General features: G+C 42.4%; 1 non-coding gene across 1 annotated transcript; it reads right to left on the reverse strand.

Moving 5' to 3' along the window:
* Positions 1–878: 878 nt before the first annotated feature.
* On the reverse strand, positions 879–952 carry Trnat-ugu (transfer RNA threonine (anticodon UGU)). The gene has a single exon. It is a non-coding gene; the product is annotated as a tRNA-Thr (tRNA).
* Between the last annotated feature and the right edge of the window lie 15,538 nt (positions 953–16,490).

The following is a 16,490-nucleotide window of genomic DNA, read 5'->3' on the forward strand; positions in this document are numbered from 1 at the left end:
ATGCAGCGTGTAGACAGCGCACGCCTGACCCTAAGCTTCTGAACATGCAATGGTGTTTCGTGGGAGTTATGTGGATTCATCACCGCCAGGACCTGTGATTCTGTGAGTTAACATAACCAATGGGATGAAACCAGTCCTCATCAGACATAAGGAACAGATCCATGTCTAAGCCATTTATTGTTATATCAGTGAACAGCTACCTACAAAACTAGAGGCGCTTAGGAGCATGTGCTGGTTTTAATGCATGAACAACAGATACTTGGCATTTATGCGTGTGCAGTTTCAGGCGGAGTATTCGTCCGCATGATCGACTGGATGTGCTTGTCTCTTGTGACAAGCGTTGGGTTTACTAGGTAGGACTTCGAAGTATTTTCTGGTGAACTGGAACCACATTTTCTGGTGTGCAAGTGCGTTTCGGAATGTTTTTTTGGCTTGTTCAAAACAGATTCTACCTGACGCCATTTTCGGACTAATTGTGCAAGGCACTCTTTGCTGGCAATTTGACACCAATGAATGTCTCAGCCAACTGGCCACACCTTTCCACCACTATGTTGTCACGTGACTTTCCACAATGAGCACCCGCTGCTCCACTGAGAATACCATCGTCCCCTTTTCACTACTCCAGTCACACTGACACAGCCAGCACTACGCTCTCAACCGGTGTGGATCACGTGGCTGGCGTACACGTGGTGTGGGTATGTGCATACATTCAAGTCCAGTCATATCCACTCGTCCGGCTCACTTTGGTTTGCCCCACGCTGTACATGTTCGACGACGACTTGGATATTGTTTGTGTGTGTTCTTTTATGTAACAGTCGAGACTGAAATTACAGGTTTACAGGCGTTGACATACGTCAACGGGGACAGGTGAAAATGTGTGCCCCGACCGGGACTCGAACCCGGGATCTCCTGCTCACATGGCAGACGCTCTATCCATCTGAGCCACCGAGGACACAGAGGATAGCGCGACTGCAGGGATTTATCTCTGGCACACCTCCCGCGAAACCCACATTCTCAACGTATTGTCCCGCACTACACTCGTAGTGCCCCCGTCCTTTACACTCATTACTCGCGGCGCGTTGCCGATTCCTGTAAGAGTCCGGGTTCTGTTTCCGCGTTCGCACAGAAGAAAAAGGTGATCAAGTGGCCGGTGAGCCTTACTATATATATATATATATATACTAAGATGGTATCCGTTCTTTCGGACATGTCCGAAAGAACAGATACCATCTTAGTATATATCCAGTCGACATTACCGAAAGTCAAAAATTGTATAGAGTGTACTATACCTGGAAAAAGCTACAATGTGTTTAAATAAGTATTTTCATTAAATAATTTTTTTAACAGCGAAAAGCTCAGCTCTATGGAAGGATAAAGTTTTTTGGCGTTAATTGGCACTTAGAAGCAGGAAAGTTTAAGATTAGTTACAAAGGCTATTAATATTGTTTGACGCGTTTGTGTGTATAGATTTTCTACAGAAAATAAACAACTGGAAGTACTGTTGTTGACATTGTTTATGTACACGTGAACATGATTCATTATCAACATGTGTTTGATTGTATCACTGAGAAACTTTAGTAACATTACCCAAACTGAATTGTGCTTATTGTGTATAAGCGATAGAACTACGATATTACACATAACGTTTATTGCAGTACTAGGACGCAAAAAAGAAAAGGTTGTGAACTTACGCGTACAATAATGAACAATCATGAATTAATTCTAGGCATGTACTAGTTATTGACAGTTATCAATTGGTTCTTCTCAGCGAACAATCTTCAGAATATAACCAGTGTACGACACAAGTACTTTGGTTGGACATTAGTAAATATATAAATTCAACAATATGGTTTTATTTCGTGAATTACCGTGTACAAGTACAGGCAAAGCTGTCAAACACTATAATGAAAACAGTAACTATATAATCATAAAGTATGAAAGGCACTTAGAACTTTCACATTACTAATAGTTTTTGCACCCTTACAACTGCCACAATTAGCAGCACGTTCCGCCGGCAGCCATACCATTCGTCTTTTTTTCTCACATGCCACGGGACATTCTTCCGTCAGCTCTATTCAGTTCCCTTCACAAGCATCTGTCTACTATCTCTCACACATTAACTGGGGATTACATCCAGATATATGGGCAACCTTGCAGATCCGCTTTCTATGAATCCACGATATCAAACAAACCCTTTCACAGAGGTGACAGTAGGACTTTTTATAGTCACGCTTTTCAATAGAAGGCACTACTGTGCACAAAAGTAGAAACCTGTGTTCTCCAGAAAGCAACAGGCGCCACAGATAAACATCTTGAAAATGGAATGGGAACCCACAGCTTTGGGCCTTTGAAATCATAATATATCGCTGGACGTTTGATTTCACAAAAATTAAATGTTTATGCTACGTAAGAGCCACAGAGAGAGGCTAACATAAATAAACGAGAGGCTGGATAGAGAAGCTTGAGTGTGATGACGACCCACATCATTGGTCTCAGACAGAAATGGAGAGAGAGTGATACGACTTTTTTCTGTATTAAAATGTAGAACGCCTGTTACTCGTTAACCGACTAGCGAATAGCCCAGGAAAGGAGACTAGAATCCGAAGTCTAGCCAGTCTAAAGCAGTAAGAGAAAGAAAACATTGCAATACGATGTTTCTTTTTAGTAAACATTCGACCAGAAATTATTTGATCCTCGTTAGTCTTGACCTTCTGGTGCCTCTGCCGCCAGACGTCGCCTCCACCGGGCTGCTGTGCCGCCGGGGCTTATGTGTTGAGGGACTGAGAGAAATTTTGGACTGATTCGTACTTGTCGTTGGCGAGCGTTATTGGTGCCGCAAGTGACTGATTCTGCAGCCTATGGAGGCGCCACCTCCGATTTGCTGCGATGAGATCGAGCCGCAACCGCGAGCAGATGTGTAGGGCATTACAGTCGTTTTCTAGTAGTTCGGTTACTTCAAGCATCACTTTGAAGGCTTGCATTCAGATTCAATGAACAATCTGCTGTCAACTCCGACCTCAGGTGCAACGTATCACTTTTTGTAGTACCGTCTGTCTTTTCAATTAACATTGCGACAATCACGTTGGAACTTCGCGATTGCTATTATTTCGCTTGCACGATGATCAGAATCTTTCCAGCTGACTCCTTTCTCAGATTTGGTCAGGTTTTATTATAATAATATTGCCATTGTTTGTCAGCTGTTCTACATGTAACGTTAACGGAATAAACCGAAGTAATTGTGATTATTGTTTCATTTAGAAGTCAATGGATTCCTAACCATTATTCTGGAGAGTGATTACTTAATTTGTGTCAGATACAGGGCACACTTATAAATACACTACTGGACATTAAAATTGCTACACCACGAAGATAACGTGCTACAGACGCGATATTTAACCGACAGGAAGAAGATGCTGTGATACGCAAATGGTTAGCTTCTCAGACCATACACACAAGGTTGGCACCAGTGGCAACACCTACAACGTGCTGACATGAGGAAAGTTTCCAACCGATTTCTCATACACTGTAACTAACCTGTTACTACGGGTTATTACGTTATTATTGGGAATGGAAATACTTATTGCTTATGAAATTAACGTGAGAAGATTAGGGTCGCCACCGACTCTAACCATACAACTAATCAAAGGTTTGGTCGAGTCCGAAAATAAATTAATTTGATAACAGACCAAAAACTCACAAAAATGCAAACGTTGTGATGTCGCTCATAGGGGATACGATGTAATTAATAGTATTCCCCGTGCACTGTTCACGACAATCCAACATTTAAAATAAAACAGCACATGTAAGAACACTGTGCAGAAGATCAGCTCCCAGCAACACACCTTAAAATAAGCTGGCCGGGTTGGCCGAGCGGTTCTAGGCCCTACAGTCTGGAACCGCGCGACCGCTACGGTCGCAGGTTCGAATCCTACCTCGGGCATGGGTGTGTGTGATATCCTTACGTTAGTTAGGTTTAAGTAGCTCTAAGTTCTAGGGGATTGATGAACTCAGAAGTTAAGTCCCATAGTACTCAGAGCCATTTGAACCATTTTCAACCTGAAAATAAGACTTAATCTAAGGCATTTGTCTTAATATAAAGGGAAACTAATCACTGGACCTGTGCGTAAGGAAACGTGTTGGATGTGCTAACAGGAAAGCTACGAGGTAAGTGGCATAGATGCAAAAACGTAACCTCGGAATACAAGAGGAAATTGCGGATAAAATAATTTACTTGTATGACATGGATGTGAAGCATGTACACAATTCCTGATAACATTGAAGAATAGCGTCGATACGTTCACCGCTATAATCTACACCTAAAATCATTGGTGTGAATCATTCATACAACTGCTGTTGCCTGATAACTGATCGCAGTAACTCGTGAAACGGTACACGATTCGCAGTACACCCGCGTACCCACGTGGTTTGTGGAGACACAATTTCTAGGTATAGTGCCCAAATTGCAACAATATCACATCACACAATCATGTTAACATTATGTAAAACAAACATGCGATCGGACAGTTAGTGATGCCGGTAGCCCAACAAACTATAATGTTCTACCATGTGGTTGACTCCCCGCGGACGAAAGACACATAAAGCAAGGAAAATTTACGAGAAGGCAAAGCTACAAATATTTAGAAAGATGAAAGCTTATACAGGCACAGCTGAAGGCAAACAGACATTCGTACAGAAGCGAGTGCTCACTTCTTATCGACACCTTTGTGTGGCGCTCTTCCGGCGGATCCAAGTCTGCTACAGAAATTTACTAAAAGAAAAATCTGCCAAAGTTTTGCATTCCTTGCTGCGACAAGGCAAAGCAACCTTTCAGATGTGAAAAGCGAGTCCAAAAGCCAACAGGTATCCTCTCGCCAAGTAACAGCGCGCCACGCGGTCAGTCTAGCTCACCCTTCTTCGACTGGAGCACAGCTGTGGACGCTTCCCGTACCGGCGGCAGACTGCTACCCTTTTTCCTCTCCAGCCTCCTCCACGCTCCGCGTGGACCGGAAAACCCAAAGATGCCATTTCCGCCACCAACCTAACGCAGTTGCATTTCTCACAAGTAGCGCAAACCTCTTTGCCTACTTGACCACTACGGGAGTTGGCTATTCTGTACAACTGCTGCTGAATCTGTACGACTATCGCAGACTTTCTGCAGCAGACTACGCCACCGTCTAGCAACGTGACGCACAACCACATTCATTCAATCACACCACTATGATAACTATGAGAAAAGAGAAACAAGGAAGGAAAGAGAAATACTAGTGAAAATGGGCTACCGGACTAATGAAAGGTAGCTACAGGACCCTTTCAACACAAACAGCAATTGACAGTTGTTGCCTGTTGAAACGTAAGGAGAAGAAATGCGTACCATCACGTTTCCGACTTTGATAAAGGTCGGATTGTAGCCTAACTTGATTGTGGTTTATCGTATCGCGACACTGCTGCTCGCGTTGGTCGAGATCCAATGACTGTTAGCAGAATATGGAATCGGTGGGTTCAGGAGGGTAATACGGAACGCCGTGCCGGATCCTAACGGCTTCGTATCACTAGCAGTCGAGATGACAGGCATCTTGTCCGCATGGCTGTAACGGATCGTACAGCCACGTCTCGATCCCTGAGTCAACAGATGGGGACGATTGCAAGACAACAACCATCTGCACGAAGAGTTCGACGATGTTTGCACCAGTATGGACTATCAGCTCGGAGACCATGGCTGCGGTTACCCATGACGCTGCATCACAGACAGGAGCGCCTGCGATGGTGTACTCAACGACGAACCTGGCTGCACGAATGGCAAAACTTCATTTTTTTCGGATGAATACAGGTTCTGTTTACAGCATCATGATGGTTTCATCCGTGTTTGACGACATCGCGGTGAATGCACATTGGAAGCGTGCATTCGTCATCGCCATACTGGCGTATCACCCGGCGTGATGGTATGGGGTGCCATTGGTTACACGTGTCGGTCACCTCTTATTCACATTGACGGCACTTTGTGCAGTGGATGCTATATTTCAGATGTGTTGCGACCCGTGGCTCTACCCTTAATTCGATCCTTGCGAAACCCTACATTTCAGTAGGATAATGCACGACCGCATGTTGCAGGTCGTGTACGGGCCTTTCTGGATACAGAAAATGTTCGACTGCTGCCCTGGCCAGCACATTCTCCAGATCTCTCACCAACTGAAAACGTCTGGTCAATGGTGGCCGAGCAACTGGCTCGTCACAATACACCAGTCACTACTCTTGATGATCTGTGGTATCGTGTTGAAGCTGCATGGGCAGCTGTACCTGTACACGCCATCCAAGCTCTGTTTGACTCAATGGGTAGGCGTATCAAGGCCGTTATTACTGCCTGAGGTGGTTGTTCTGGATACTGATTTCTCAGGATATATGTACCCAAACTGCGTGAAAATGTAATCACGTGCCAGTTCTAGTATAATATATTTGTCCAATGAATACCAGTTTTTCATCTGCATTTCCTCTTGGAGTAGAAATTTTAATAGCTAGGAGTGTATAGCTTCCTCCACCCAAAAAGACGATTTGCACTTCATAAAAAAGGAAAATGAACAGAGACTCTTGTCATATACGCGCATCTAAACGTCGAGGTATTTGGCTTAAGTTCTAAAGCAAAACCGATGGCTGACAGAAGTGAACATGCGAGGCACAGGCGGCGTCAGTCGCTTTGGAATGCGCCGGACGTTAGGGCCGTTAATTAGCACTGGCTCCCAGATGCCGGCAGCGGACAGCCGGCTGGATATTGCGATCAGCGCAGGCACCGCCCGCCACCTGTACAGAGAGCGGCGCGCCAGCTCGTGGCATGCGGCCATCAGTCGCAGCATCACTGCGCGAACCATGCCAAAAGCGGCCGAGATCGCCCGCTCTAAAGCACCGACAGCCGCCGGTTCTGTAGTGGCTGACCGGTGTAGCAGGTAAGCCGCTGCATCGTCTGCCGCCATAAAATGCCAATGATACATATATCCAAACGTATTAACACAATGGACGTAAAAGTGAAAAACCTGTTTTGCACGGAGAGTGAGCTCCATCGTCCCAAATCAGGCCTTGTGAAGCATCAGAAAATATTTCCTAAGCTACTGCAGTCTTCTGTTTTGTATAAGTAATATACCTTTTAAATAGAAGTAACATCTGAACTGAAAAAGCATTACCTGTTCTAAAGTACAATCGTGCAGTTTCGGAGTGGAAATTGATTCCATCGCTCATTGATGACTAATTTCCTGGACGTTATGCAGGAACTCGTACAAAGTATAACACCAACGGTAGTGTTTTGCTGTGAGAGACTACTTCCTTCAAAAACATCACCAGCTTTATCTTCCTTTCTTGCTCTTGATATTGCTAAAATTAGTACTGTGGTCCTCATAACTGAATTTTCACATTTAACTGGTTAATGCTAAGATTAGCTGTGCCTTACAACTAATACTAAACAAAAATGTTACATCTACATAGGTCGTATCTCAGTGTTGCTGTAGTGAGCAAAAATGTTACATGCTAACTTCCGGTGTTACTGACTGTGAAACGTCCCCTTAGAAAAATTATACATGACTGTGCTTAAACTGACACACAATATTTTTAGCGCAACGCAATCTGACTTTTAATAATCCCTACAAAAGAATGGCCCTGACTAACATTAACCTATACGTTTCACAAATCACTTACCTCACAAAAATCTTGGTTACTCGAACTACTGCAATACAGCGAGCGCCACTACTGCCAGCTAAATAAAAGATTCAATCTACTGAAGGCACTAACTACTGATAGGCATAGTTAGGAAATGAAAAATTTTGATAGAGAACAAACAATGTATTTACCTTAAATACATAGCAGTTCATGACATCCAGTCTTACAAATTTCAAAACCCTGCCATCTCTCTCCCCACACCCACCACTCCTGGCGGCTCACCTCCAACTGCGCAACGCTTTGCGATGTTAACAGCCAACTGCCCAACACTACAATGGCCAACAACAATGCAAACCAGCCACAGACTGCACACAGCACAACCAGTGATTTTCAGAACGCTACGTGGTGTTACCAATATAAGAACTTAAACAGCCTACTTATTCGAACTTGACTGTTCATATTCATATACCACAGCATATAATTCTTAAGTTCGTACCCGTAAGCCAAAGCATTACCTACCACGACGTTGGATATCGACTGGTGGCGTCTCGGGCACGTGATGCGTTAGCAAAAGTATGTAAGCGGAACAGACACGGACGAGGGATCACTCTAGCGAAGATAAGTGCTGCAAATGGGGGAATTCACTGGGATAAACGACTTCAGCAAAAAGCAGATTATTGTTACGCAGAGCCTGTGAACGAGTATCTCGAAAAAGGCGAAGCTGGTCGAATGTTCACGTGCTACTGTCGTGAGCATCTACGGAAAGGGGTGGAAGAACAGTGAAACTACCACTAGGTGCTCAATGATTTGAGGTCCACGACTCTTCACTGAACGTGGGGTTCGGAGGCTTTTCTGCTCTGTAAAGTAGGATGGATGATGATGGGTGGCATTTCTGCCGAAAGAACACAATGCTGGTGCACGTACAAGTGTTTCAGAGCACACCGTTTATTGTAAACTGTTGAACATGGAGCTCTGCAGTATACGACACCTACGCGTTCACAAGTTGATTAGATTTAGATTAGATTAGATTTACTTTCATTCCAATTGATCCGTAGTGAGGAGGTCCTCCAGGAAGTGGAACATTGTCAGAAAAACAACAATACATGACAAATATTTACAACTAAAACAAATAAGCTAATGTACCATTCCACAGGTCCCAAGTGGAATGATCGTCATTTTTTAATGAACACTAAGAGTCATTTTACAAATACTAATGCACAGAATTTAAAATAAAAAGTTTTTTATTTATTTATAAGGTAATAAACATGTAATACAACTGGTGTAATACTTATTTACAATGAACACATTACTGCACTGAAATGGTGCAGAAGTAAGATTATACTTACACACACACACACACACACACACACACACACACACACACACACAAATTTTCAATGAACACATTACTGCACTGAAATTGTGCAGAAGTTATGGTGTACTTATATACAAATCAGTTGGTTTTACTAAGAAATTCATCAATGGAGTAGAAGGAGTTGGCCACCAATAAATCCTTTAGGCTTCTCTTAAACTGAATTTCGTTGGTTGTTAAGCATTTTATGGCTGCTGGCAAATTATTGAAAATGTGTGTTCCAGAATAATGCACACAGTTTTGTACAAGACTAAGTGACTTTAAATCCTTGTGAAGATTATTCTTATTTCTAGTATTGATTCCATGAATTGAGCTGTTGGTTTGAAAAAGTGATATATTTTAATGACAAATTTCATTAAGGAATAAATATATTGGGAAGCAGTAGTTAGTGTCCCTAGTTCCCTAAACAGGCTTCTGCAGGATGTTCTTGAGTTCACACCACATATAATTCCTACTGCACGTTTTTGTGCCCGGAAAACTTTAGCTTGGCTTGATGAATTACCCCAAAAAATAATCCCATATGACATTATGGAATGAAAGTAAGCATAGTATGCCAGTTTTTTCATTTTTATATCCCCTATGTCTGACAAAATTCGCATTGCCAACAGACATTTGTTAAGACGCTTCAGCAGTTCTGTGGTGTGCTCCTCCCAGTTGAATTTATTATCAAGCTGTAATCCCAAGAATTTAACACTGTCCACTTCTTCTATCTTATTGTCATCGTATGTTAGACATATACTCTTGGGACACCCCTTACAAGTTCTGAACTGCATGTAGTGTGTTTTTTCAAAGTTTAGTGACAAAGAATTGGCTAGGAACCAGTGATTAATGTCCACAAATATTTTATTGGCTGATCTTTCTAAGATTTCACTTGATTTGCTATTTATTGCAATGTTTGTATCATCAGCAAACAAAACAAACTTGGCATCTGGTAATGTTACTGATGAAAGGTTATTGATATACACAAGAAAAAGTAAGGGCCCCAAAATGGAACCTTGTGGAACCCCACATGTGATTAGCTACCAGTTGGATGATGCCTGATAGCTTGATACATGTCTCTTTCCTAATAACACCCTTTGTTTCCTGCCAGAGATATAAGATTTGAACCATTTTGCAGCATTTCCTGTAACACTATAATATTCTGGTTTACTTAAAAGGATATTGTGATTTACACAGTCAAATGCCTTTGACAGATCACAAAATATACCCAACGACATCGTCAGTTACGATTGCAGTGGACACGCGACCATTGCAATTAACCGTCGATCCATGGAATCTTGTCGACTCTTCGGGTGAATCACATTTTTGCTACACTAGGTCAATGGTCGTCTCCACAAACACTGCCACGAGGTCAACGACTGCTCGAAATGCGCAGCGAGCCACAGACGCAGGCTGGTGGGAGCAGTATTATGCAATGGCAGACGTCGTTCCGCGCTTGCATGGGGCCTGTGATAGTAATCGAAGACACGCTGACAGCTGCGAACTACCCGCTTTTCTTCTCGCGTGATGTCTTTCCCGACTCCGATGTCATCTTTTAACAGTGTAATTGTTCGTCTCTTGGAGCCAGGACCATGCTAGAGTGGTTTGAGGAGCATTTCAATGAACTCAGGATGATGTCATGGTGACCAAACTCGCCTGATGTAATTCCTGTGGAACCCATCTAGGACGTTGTTTGGCGCAAATCTGTGACACGTTATTTACGCGAATTATGTGACATGCCACATACATCCACAAACCTAACTGTAAACTGTCGGATCCCCGATATGCAGAGTCAGTTGTGTATTTCGTTCCAGAGACAGACAAAAAAGCTATTAAGCAGATGGTCATAGCGTTGTGGCTCATCAGTGTATAAATATATCACGAACTTTTTAGGAAATACAAACTGGCAGTTCTGTGTTCTCTGTCTGTCTTCCAAAAAGTAAATACCACTTAAAATGGAAACTAATATTCGAAACATTAGTAACGTACTGTATATATTTTTCTGAATCAGTACACCGAAGGTCTGAAGAGAATCTGAAGGGAAAAAAAGCGCGCTGAAAATAAGCTAATTCTAGTTCTGATGTCAAAAACGAGATAGAATATAACTTAATAAGTGTTAAAAATAATCAAATATTCCGTCATTGTGTTACTTCTAGTGTTTGAAACTCTCTCTACCGAACGTACTTGCCAAAGTTTAATAGAAATACGTATGTGGAGATACTAAGGTATAAGAAATTAACTTCAAGATGAAATACTACAAACAGTAATCGTCGTGCACAAACGAGGTCCTGTTTCCGATACAGCCAATAAAACAACACCCTGGCAGGCACTGCGACCACTCCTCACACTACCCCATTGCTCGGTAAATGCTGTGTCGGTTCTGATGGTTGAGAAAAAGAAATAACGACCTTGGAAAATAGAACAAGGTTCTCGTTGGGCTACTTAGCAGTGGAGAGTGGTGTTTCTGCAGCTTCTACTCACAGATCACAGACTGAAACCTTACAAAGTAGTTTTTTATTTATTTCCTTACTTTAATTTTTTTTTAAAGAACTAACGACTAACGGAGAGACTTAACCTATTCCACGAAGGACAACGCAAGAGTACTCAATGCCAAGGCTTCTGTGACAGCATTATTATTATGTAAATAACACAGCCGTTTCCTGCTGCCACTTAATTTATTTTTTCCAGAGTCGTTTCGCCTTTTTCTTCTTCTAAGGCATCATCAGTAGGATCTAAAACGATACAGTTTTGTTAGTTTTAGATTATTAAACAGTCACGTCGTAATTTTTTATGTATAAAAGCAATAACTTACGATCTGCTGATCTTCGTTTGCTCTCACCTGGTCTGGAGGTCACACTGCCACTTTATTACTGACTTATAAAAATCTCATACACAGCACACTCCACTCATTTGATATAGAACGCACGTATTCCAACATACCAGTAGCAGAAACAGTAGAAATCATACACAATAACCTGAAAAACTTATAGTTCAAAATGGTTCAAATGGCTCTAAGTACTATGGGACTTAACAGCTGAGGTCATCAGTCCCCTAGACTTAGAACTACTTAAACCTAACTAACCTAAAGACATCACACACATCCATGTCCGAGGTAGGATTCGAACCTGCGACCGCAGCAGCAGCGCGGTTCCGGACTGAAGCGCCTAGAACCGCTTGGTCACAACGACTGGCAAAACTTATAGGCAACTCCCCGATGAACATATTACGGAAATACGCACATAACAGAACAAAATTACTTCCAGTTTAGTAATGAATTTTATTTACAAGAAGATGGATTACAAATAGAGTCCCCAGTTTCAGAAGCCTTAGCAAATATTTTTGTAAACCACATTGAAGAGATCATTTTCACAAAAATAGTAGCAAAAGAATACAACACATTATACACGGTGGTCCACTGATTGTGACCCAGCCAAATATCTCACGAAATAAGCGTCAAACTAAAAAACTACAAAGAACGAAACTTGTCTAGCTTGAAGGGGGAAACCATATGGCGATATGGCTGGCCCGCTAGATCGCGCTCCCATAGGTGAAACGGGTATCAACTGCATATTTTAAAATAGGAACCCACATTTTTATTAAATATTCGTGTAGTACGTACCCCGTGGTCTAGGGTCGCCGACACGGTAGCTCAGCGTGTTCGGTCAGAGGGTTAGCTGCTCTCTGTAATAAAAAAACTGAGTTCACCGATCAACAACGAACGAAAACGGGTGTCTTACGACGTCCGCCCCGAGCAGATACAACGAAAGAAAGAGGGCAAAATGAGATTCTAAAAAAAAAAAAAAAAGTAGGGTCTTTGATTCATAATCAAAACGTCTTCGAGCCCGGGTTCGATCCCCGCCACTGACTAAATTTTGATAAATAAGAAGCATTGGCGGCCGAAGTCTTCCGGCATAAGAAGTCAGCCTCATTCTGCCAACGGCCTTGTCAAAGAGGGCGGAGGAGCGGATAGAGGTTCAGGACACTCTCTTGTCCTAGGTGTGGGAAATTGCCCCTAAAGGCGGAAGAATCAGCAATGATCAACGACATGAGGATGCAGAAGGCAATGGAAACCACTGCATTAAAGACACGTAACGTGTATCCACAGGACATGTGGCCTGTATTTGAAGAAGTGTCATGATGATCTCTCCACTGGCAAAAGATTCCGGAATAGTCCCCCATTCGGATCACCGGGAGGGGCCTACCAAGGGGGAGGTTACCATGAGAAAATGATTGGATAATCAACGAAAGGATAACGTTCTACGAGTCGGGGCGTGGAATGTCAGAAGCTTGAACGTGGTAGGGAAACTAGAAAATCAGAAAACGGAAATGCAAAGGCTCAATCTACATATAGTAGGGGTCAGTGAAGTGAAGTGGAAGGAAGACAAGGATTTCTGGTCAGATGAGTATCGGGTAATATCAACAGCAGCTGAAAATGGTATAACAGGTGTAGGATTCGTTATGATTAGAAAGGTAGGGCAGAGCGTGTGTTACTGTGAACAATTCAGTGACCGGGTTGTTCTAATCAGAATCGACAGCAGACCAATACCGACAACTATAGTTCAGGTATACATGCCGTCGTCGCAAGCTGAACAGATATAGAAGGTGTATGAGGATATTGAAAGGGTAATGCAGTATGTAAAGGGGAACGAAAATCTAATAGTCATGGGCGACTGGAATGCAGTTGTAGGGGAAAGAGTAGAAGGAAAGGTTACAGGAGAATATGGGCTTGGGACAAAGAATGAAAGAGGAGAAAGACTAATTCAGTCCTGTAACAAGTTTCAGCTAGTAATAGCGAATACCCTGTTCAAGAATCACAAGAGGAGGAGCTATACTTGGAAAAGGCCGGGAGATACGCAAAGATTTCAATTAGATTACATCATGGTCAGACAGAGATTCCGAAATCAGATACTGGATTGTAAGGCGTACCCAGGAGCAGATACAGACTCAGATCACAATATAGTAGTGATGAAGAGTAGGCTGAAGTTCAAGACATAGTCAGGAAGAATCAATACGCAAAGAAGTGGGATACGGAAGTACTAAGGAATGACGAGATACGTTTGAAGTTCTCTAACGCTATAGATACAGCAATAAGGAATAGTGCAGTAGGCAGTACAGTTGAAGAGGAATGGACATCTCTAAAAAGGGCCATCACCGAAGTTGGAAAGGAAAACATAGGTACAAAGAAGGTAGCTGCTAAGAAACCATGGGTAACAGAAGAAATACTTCAGTTGATTGATGAAAGAAGGAAGTACAAACATGTTCCGGGAAAATCAGGAATACAGAAATACAAGTCGCTGAGGAATGAAATAAATAGGAAGTGCAGGGAAGCTAAGACGAAATGGCTGCAGGAAAAATGTGAAGACATCGAAAAAGGTATGACTGTCGGAAGGACAGACTCATCATACAGGAAAGTCAAAGCAACCTTTGGTGACATTATAAGCAACGGTGGTAACATTAAGAGTGCAACGGGAATTCCACTGTTAAATGCAGAGGAGAGAGCAGATAGGTTGAAAGAATACATTGAAAGCCTTTATGAGGGTGAAGATTTGTCTGATGTGATAGAAGAAGAAACAGGAGTCGATTTAGAAGAGATAGGGGATCCAGTATTAGAATCGGAATTTAAAAGAGCTTTGGAGGACTTACGGTCAAATAAGGCAGAAGGGATAGATAACATTCCATCAGAATTTCTAAAATCATTGGGGGAAGTGGCAACAAAACGACTATTCACGTTGGTGCGTAGAATATATGAGTCTGGCGATGTACCATCTGACTTTCGGAAAAGCATCATCCACACAATTCCGAAGACGGCAAGAGCTGACAAGTGCGAGAATTATCGCACAATCAGCTTTACAGCTCATGCATCGAAGCTGCTTACAAGAATAATATACAGAAGAATGGAAAAGAAAATTGAGAATGCGCTAGGTGACGATCAGTTTGGCTTTAGCAAAAGTAAAGGCACGAGAGAGGCAATTCTGACGTTACGGCTAATAATGGAAGCAAGGATAAAGAAAAATCAGGACACTATCATAGGATTTGTCGACCTGGAAAAAGCGTTCGACAATATAAAATGGTGCAAGCTGTTCGAGATTCTGAAAAAAGTAGGGGTAAGCTATAGGGAGAGACGGGTCATATACAATATGTACAACAACCAAGAGGGAATAATAAGAGTGGACGATCAAAAACGTAGTGCTCGTATTAAGAAGGGTGTAAGACAAGGCTGTAGCCTTTCGCCCCTACTCTTCAGTCTGTACGTCGAGGAATCAATGATGGAAATAAAAGAAATGTTCATGAGTGGAATTAAAATACAAGGTGAAAGGATATAAATGATACGATTTGCTGATGACATTGCTATCCTGAGTTAAAGTGAAGAAGAATTAAATGATCTGCTGAACGGAATGAACAGTCTAGTGAGTACACAGTATGGTTTGAGAGTAAATCGGAGAAAGACGAAGGTAATGAGAAGTAGAAGTAATGAGAACAGCGAGAAACTTAACATCAGGATTGATGGTCACGAAGTCAATGAAGTTAAGGAATTCTGCTACCTAGGCAGTAAAATAACCAATGACGGACGGAGCAAGGAGGATATCAAAAGCAGACTCACTATGGCAAAAAAAGCATTTCTGGCCAAGAGAAGTCTACTAATATCAAATACCGGCCTTAATTTGAGGAAGAAATTTCTGAGTATGTACGTCTGGAGTACAGCATTGTATGGTAGTGAAACATGGACTGTGGGAAAACCGGAACTGAAGAGAATCGAAGCATTTGAGATGTGGTGCTATAGACGAATGTTGAAAATTAGGTGGACTGACAAGGTAAGGAATGAGGAGGTTCTACGCAGAATCGGAGAGGAAAGGAATATGTGGAAAACACTGATAAGGAGAAGGGACAGGATGATAGGATATCTGCTAAGACATGAGGGAATGACTTCCATGGTACTAGAGGGAGCTGTAGAGGGCAAAAACTGTAGAGGAAGACAGAGATTGGAATACGTCAAGCAAATAACTGAGGACGTAGGTTGCAAGTGCTACTCTGAGATGAAGAGGTTAGCACAGGAAGGAATTCGTGGCGGGCCGCATCAATCCAGTCAGTAGACCGATGACCAAAAAAAAATATGGTGTTGATGTATGGCTACTGTGATCAAAATGCCCAACGGGCGTGTGCTACGTATGCTGCTCGGTATCCTGGACGACATTATCCAAGTTTCTGGACCGTTCGCCGGCCAGGGTGGCCGAGCAGTTATAGGCGCTACAGTCTGGAACCGCGTGAAGAAAACACAAGATGGTACACAATGACATACAAACACAAACTCACCCATAAAATTACCAACATTTTCAAAAGACAGGGAATAAATATAGCATACACAACATACAAAAATACACCCCAAAACCGATAATAAACAGAGACATATACCAGAAATCAGGTATACATCAACTACAGTGTAACACTTGTGAAGGCAGATACATAGGACAGACAGGTAGAACGTTTGATGTCAGATACAAAT

This window comes from Schistocerca cancellata, chromosome 1 (assembly GCF_023864275.1).
Source record: "Schistocerca cancellata isolate TAMUIC-IGC-003103 chromosome 1, iqSchCanc2.1, whole genome shotgun sequence".
In the NCBI taxonomy this organism is placed as follows: Eukaryota; Metazoa; Arthropoda; class Insecta; order Orthoptera; family Acrididae; genus Schistocerca; species Schistocerca cancellata.